This window comes from Eurosta solidaginis, chromosome 4, assembly GCF_040869045.1.
Source record: "Eurosta solidaginis isolate ZX-2024a chromosome 4, ASM4086904v1, whole genome shotgun sequence".
Classification (NCBI taxonomy): domain Eukaryota; kingdom Metazoa; phylum Arthropoda; class Insecta; order Diptera; family Tephritidae; genus Eurosta; species Eurosta solidaginis.
The window spans coordinates 119,590,934-119,596,933 of NC_090322.1; the positions used below are offsets into that span (position 1 = coordinate 119,590,934).

Here is a 6,000-nt window from a genome sequence, read left to right on the forward strand (position 1 = left end):
TTTTTCAAGTTCGGGAAACTTGTTTCCAAGCCATAATAACAGATTCATTTCTTCCCCTAATATTGGATCTGGTTACGCCCACGTTACCATTGTGGATAAGACACAATATGCATGTTACTACGCCATCAATTGCAATTCAAATAAATTTTACCAAAAATAAAGAGTGTTGACCAACGAAACGATATCATTTCGTTACGATAATCAACGTTAATAAACGAAACGAAATGACTTCGTTTATCGTTCGAATGCTTAAAATTTATTTGTTTTCTTTTTTTTTGTCACATCGTATATCAGATGTTAGGTAAATAAATAAACAAACATTTTTATTTTTTTTATCACAACTGCAAAATAAATAAATTATTAACAAGCATGACAATGCGAATATTTTGCGATAGATTGGGATTTTTTCAAGTTCGGGAAACTTGTTTCCAAGCCATAATAACAGATTCATTTCTTCCCCTAATATTGGATCTGGTTACGCCCACGTTACCATTGTGGATAAGACACAATATGCATGTTACTACGCCATCAATTGCAATTCAAATAAATTTTACCAAAAATAAAGAGTTTTGACCAACGAAATGATATCGTTTCGTTGGTTAAGCATGCCTGGTTGACAGTGAATTCATGGAACGACACTATCATTTACAACTTTTGCTGAGTAAGTCATACAGTTCTTATAAAACAGCGGCATACAGTCAGAAAGAGCCCAGCAAAAAATGTACTCCTTATATAAGGCCTTTTCAATTACACGAAGTCTGATAAATCTATAAAATTATAAGTTCTATGCGATATTGCTTTTATAACGCCTTGCTTTTGTGAACTGGCTTCACCGGGTATTGTGAATGATTATGGAAATTAAATGTTTCACTAAGGCTCGGTTTTTCAGTACAAATTCACCTCTGTTTGTCAGTTAAACTACGCTTAAACTTATTCTTCAGTTTTTCAACACGCTTAAACTGAAGTTTAAGCTGGGATTAAGCGGCCGATCTGTCAGGGTTTAATTCTAAATTACCTATCAGTTATTTGCGTTCTCTCGCAATGGCGATATTGATAAGTATGATACTTCGAGTTCAAGAGTTGTTTCGAAACAGTGGCTCAACTAGAGATTCTCTCAAAAAAAGAAATTTTTTATAAACCAAAATATAATGTTACTTAGGTTGAAAAAAGCTAGTTCCCAACTTGTACTCAGATGTGGTTCTCTAATTATACCTAAACGTAAGACTCCAATACTATAGTGGTTCTTGAAAATAAAATAAATCATGTATACTTTATTTCTAATTCACATATAAAGCTTCATTATTGCTATTAGACAGGAGTTTACTTCTCATATTACACTGCTGTTGGCTTTGGTAATTCTACCTTGGAGAAGATTTGCTGATATGTATGTCTCAGTTTAATTTCTTTAACCTTTTGCTGAAGAAGATCATTCTAGCAGCAGACGTAAACCGCGGTGGTACAACCTGTCATAACAAACGCGCGGAGGTTTAGTGATGAGCTTTACTCAGACATGAGCATAGTGCAATGAATAAAAGCAACAAGGCTTCCCTAGCTATGGCATGTTATCAGAATAATAGAAGAATCTATTCCCATCGGCATCCGTATATTGAAGAAGAGGAGGTAGAGATCCTCACTGAGTTGGAAAGGGCGGGTGATGGAAGCCTTGAATTCCCTTAGTTCTGCTAATTGGCGTCAGTTATCGCGAAACAGGGATAAGTGTCGAGATTTGTTAGGAATCGGCCAAATCGCCTAGGGGCGAACATAAGGAGTCATAAAAGAGTCAGAAAGGAGTCTTGAATTGGAGCGTTTGAGCTCCAAAATAAACGTATTTCCCTTCTTGCAATGGTCGTCCGATATGAGCATTATTTCATGTATCATAAGCGGGTGAATAGATGTCATATATGTACGACATTTATTGGCATCACAAACAGCTCATTTTCGATACTTATTGGACTCCAAAGACTATTTATGACGTTTTTGGAGTAATTTATGATCCTTGTGTATGCGCTTTTAAATAGCTCTTAAATGACACATATCTAATTTATATTGAAATTAGTACACCGGGAATAGAAATGCGGTCTAAAGATAGATATTTGTTGGCAAATCCATGAAAATGTACTTATACCTATATGTGTTGATAAGAAAACATGAAGGTCCTTTCTTTACGGGTAGGGCATACGAAGGAGCAAATTCTGCTGGCACATGGTTCAACTATATGGTTGGCTCATCTCTACAGCAACTACATACCTTTGTTCAGATTGTCAAAATCTTCGTGTTGGTGTTAGGCGAATGGAATGGAGAGAAAACATAAAACTTTGCAATTCTTGTGTGTTGTGAAAAATAATGCGCTAAATGAAATGCATTTACCAAAAAAAAAAAGTTATGAAAATAAATAAATAAATGTAAGGCGCGATAAACTCCGAAGAGATCTAAGGCCGAGCTTCTCTTCCAATTTGCGTCGTGCTCCTCTTGATTTTCCCTACAAATTGGCCGGACCGGACCTACATGTTTTATGCGGACTCCGAACGGCATCTGCAAGGCAGATGAGTTTTCACTGAGAGCTTTTCATGGCAGAAATACACTCGGAGCGCTTGCAAAACAGTGTCAAGGGGCGACCCCGCTTAGAAAAATTTTCTTCTAATTGAAAAACCTTATTTCTACAATTTTGATGTTGCTTTGCCCGGGTGCGAACTCAGAGCATACGGTGTTGCAGGCGGAGCACGCTACCATCACACCACGGTGGCCGCCACCGCCAAACTTAAAGTGATGTGAAACTATTTTTTTATTTATCATCGTTTGCCATCACCTTTTGAAAATCCCTGTAGCAGTGAAATAAAAAAAATAAAATCAGCTGATGAGATGAGCATTAAGAAATTCTTAAGAAACTATTTAAACATTTCTCTCTGAGTTGCGTTGTTAAATCAGCACCCTAGGAATACGGTCATAATTTTCATAATATCAGAGCCATAAAAGACTCGATCATATATACTTCTGAGTACCATATTTCTTACATATGTATTTTGAGCGCATTTCCGATTCTGCAATTATGAGCGATCCTCGAATATTTGACGGGTGTGTATTGCTCACGTTTTTACTGGGTACTTTCATACATTCACACATAGATATGTATGCCAGTCAGAACCTATATCCGCCATCGAATAAAACGTATAGATATAACTATATAAGTAAACAACAAACAATTGTAATAATACTTTACTACAAAGACACTTTTACCTGCATATCGGACCAACCATTTTAGAGTTTGATATATTAGTAGTGAACCCTCACTCGTTATGTCACGGATTTAGAGCAACTTTTTTGAGTAGCTGTGCCATTAACATTTTTTAATTTTTTTCCAATATCTGCCTTTCGACCTACAATAAACCCGCTTATAAAGGCACCCCTCACCAATTTTTTAGTTTGAAATTGTTTCTTAACCATAGTACTTACTTACTTAATTGGCGCTTAACCGTCTAAACGGTTATGGCCGTCCAACAAGGCGCGCCAGTCGCTCCTTCGCTCCGCCAACCGGCGCCAATTGGTCACACCAAGGGAGTTTAAATCGTTTTCCACCTGGTATATAAAATAAAAAAAAATAGATGACCATAGGTCCAATTTAGAACTTCAAACGCCGTATGGGCGTTAACTTCGAAAAACTGGGAGTTATTATTTAGCTTATCAATTTCTACAATACAAGTTTTTAGATTCAAAATCTAGCCGAGCGTTGTATGGTGTAACAATAAATACCAACAATTGTACGCTGACTGAAAAAATTATTAATTTGCTGCGCCGAACAACTGTTCTGAGTGTTACTACATATTTGTATTTGTTTTCATTCTTCGTCTGCCTTTTTCGTTACTTCTGTTTCTCCTTCTGCTCCTCTAATAAGCTAAGCGACCCAAAACAAATTTTTGATAAGAAATATGCTTGAACAAATGATCGTTCTCAACTCGAGTTACGATCGCTTCCATACATATCCACGTTCATTTATTTACTCTTTTATATCTCTTTTGTAATCGAAACATATGAACACAGATGCATCATTTTATTCTATGATTTGTTTTGACAAACCTTTTTCTTATCATCCGCTTCCTTTATCAACTTTCGGGTACGATATTTGTTTGCGTGTGTGTGTGAGTACTGGACAATGCTTTGCGGTTCCGCAAATTCCGTATCGATAATCACTTGGAAAGTATTCAAAATAATTATTCACTGATTTCAATCACTTGGTGGTATTCATAGCTTTTTTTAGCAAATTTTTAAATTTTAATAGGTACCACTATTTTATGCTCTACGGATCGGTCATTCACAATACAACTTTGAAGATCACTTACATACATATGTATATTTTAAAATGGGTACGTAACGTAATTTTTAAAAATTCCGTAAACCGTGTTAGAAATTTAAAATATAGCAGACGCAAACGTAAATGCAAAAACACCGCAAACGGAGACAAAGACGAAAACCTCGCGACTCACTATCACGTTTAACAATCGCGACGACGATCGCATTTGTTATATTCAAACGCAAATTCAAAGATCAACTTGAGGCCGCGTCGCTGCTACTACGACGATAACAAGCTGCAACAATGTTGCCATCGAAAAAATGATACCCACAAGCATTAACAAGGGAATTGTGGCAGGAAATGGGGAATTTCTTTACGCAATTTAAACAAAAACATAAGTAGATGAAATTTTTAGGGAACGTGTGCTTGATGTGTGTATGTATAGTTTAAGAATAAATGCTTGTGCAAACATTACAACGCTCATTTAATTTGGCTTGTACTAATGTCCAAAATTATAATACGTAAAGCTCATAGATTAATGCAACTTTCAGCCTATTTATTTACCAAATTTCTGATCAGAATTGGAACGAATTATAATCCTTAAATCCTCGGATGATTGTGATTCAAATGCGATAAGGGTGATCAATTTATTCGTGAAGGAGTTTTCAAGAAGCAGATAAAAATAGTTTACACACTGCATGATGCCATAAACATAGCATGGAACATGATTAGAGGTGATACTTACTATTCATCGCCACTATCAGCTATCGGCAGTTTATCGCACTGTTATCGAGAATTTGAATTGACGAGATGTTGAATATGAGCTAACGAGATGTTGAATACATTAATTTCCGCAAAACTTTATTTTTTTTAGTTTAAATAATTACAATTGTGAAGTTTATGGGGTCAAGACCATATATGTAATACTCCTATATTACTATTAAAATATGCTCGCAATGAGTTTTGATTTTTGAATACAATAACAAAAACATTTAAATAGCAACTAGCGGCCCGGTACGTGCTTCGCTACGTATAAAGTGAAATATTAAATCAAACTCATTTATTACAAAAAACAGATATTTTATTATTTGCTAGCTATTTTAAAACTTAATCCAAAACATTTGGATAAACAATATTTTTTGTTTTTCCATTTTGAGCATGAATAAACAAACGGCTGGGTTACCGACTCTAGAACAGGCAACATAAAGTTGGCCATGTGAAAAACATGATTCCTCCAAATTCACACCACAAACGTTAAATGTTTGCCCTTGGGCTTTGTTGATGGACATCGCAAATGAGAAACGCACAGGATATTGTAATCGTTTGAATTCAAATGGCATATCAGTTGGAATCATAGGGATACGCGGTATTAAACAAACTTCTCCTTTTGATTTACCAGTTAAGATCGTAGCTTCAATCAAATTTGGCAATAAATTTTTCTCTGCCAATCTGGTGCTATTACACAGTTTCGGTGGATTAATATTTCGCAATAATATAATCATAGAACCCACTTTCAGATTCAAACAATGCGACGGCATACCAGCCGGTTCTAATGAATTTAAAAATTCAATTGGATAATGCATTGCCTCATCTTGATTCATAGCACTGTCAATTGATTTATATGTCGTGACTACACCTGGGAGTTTTCCTTGAATTTGAAAATTAATGGCATTGATATAAATGTTTTTCGGTGCCTAAATGGCGCGGTCTCTCAA

The 6,000-nt window shown here is 35.6% G+C and overlaps 1 protein-coding gene across 3 annotated transcripts in view; it reads right to left on the reverse strand.

Annotated features, from left to right (window-relative positions):
* pigs (pickled eggs) overlaps positions 1-4,503 on the reverse strand; it is a 618,878-nt gene extending 614,375 nt beyond the window's left edge. For 2 of the 3 annotated variants that reach the window (XM_067782653.1, XM_067782648.1), the window contains exon 1: positions 4,072-4,503. The gene's annotated coding sequence lies outside the window, so the exon portion shown is untranslated. Of the gene's footprint in view, positions 1-3,450; positions 3,574-4,071 lie in introns of all 3 variants that reach the window. The other variant, XM_067782649.1, reaches the window with a different exon arrangement.
* Positions 4,504-6,000: the final 1,497 nt, after the last annotated feature.